A 1,069-nucleotide genomic window follows, 5' to 3' on the forward strand; every position below is an offset into this window, starting at 1 on the left:
ATAACTATCTAATGGATTGCTATGAAATTTTGTACAGACATTCATGATCCCCAGAGGTTGAAGACCACTGACTTTCCTGAGTCCCTGACTTTCCCTCCTGCTCCAACAGCAGATTGAAAATGTTGAAATCTCAGATATCTCAAAATCTTGCTACAGAAAACAAAAATATCTGAATTGTTTTAAACAAAGTGAGAATATGTTTTGTTTTGTATTCTGGGTGAAACTGCCCTTTACAATCATACTGTTGGACCTCAGGTCCGTTTAGTTTTCCTTCTTAGGTGGGATTAGTTTCATTTCTCCTCTAACACAAACTCCATTCTTGTGACAACTTAATACCTGCTTAACTACTAAATCTACAGGTTTGAGACACCGATGCCACTGACTTAGTTTCAAATCTGGGCTCGATGGAAACCTTTCGACCGCTGGTGACCTGAGTCTAACTAACGGCGGATGCTTCCTCACGAACCTGCCTCACCTTTCCTCTCTGGCCCACTGAATTAACTCCGGAACAAGTAAACACACAATCCACACCAGCTCTTTCACTTTGTCGCTTTGTCGAAGCGGCTCCTTTTGTCCGGTTGACTCAGTTTATTCTCAGAGCCGACACCGGCCTCGCCCCCTCACCCTCTGTGTCACTGTTGTGACTGATGTCTTTTCCATCCTGCTGCCCTTTCTCAATTAAAAAGGAAAAACTTCCAATCCTTTTGACCTTTACCTTGACTTGGCTGTTTCCACTAAACACACATGAAAACACACAGCCCTGACACGGCTGTTCCCTCTCCTATTTTAGTCAAATCCCCCTCCGTATCCTCCCTTTCTTCCAGTCTTTTAAAGGTATGCTTGGTTTTCCATTCTGATATCATGACACAGGCTTACATAAGCAGGACGTTTGCATATTTAATGGCTTTTAGTGAAACAAATTGCATCTGTAGCTGAGTAATGCTTATATTAGACTGATAGTGATCTTAAAATAACCTTAAATCTCTTCTCTGTACTTTTTAGTACTCACATTTACCAGCGAATGCTATTAGTGTACAAATCAACAATGAGTGGAGAACATGAACACTAG

Source organism: Seriola lalandi, unplaced genomic scaffold, assembly GCF_002814215.2.
Source record: "Seriola lalandi dorsalis isolate HSWRI2012SDOR001 ecotype SW California unplaced genomic scaffold, Sedor1 jcf7180002053930, whole genome shotgun sequence".
NCBI lineage: Eukaryota > Metazoa > Chordata > Actinopteri > Carangiformes > Carangidae > Seriola > Seriola lalandi.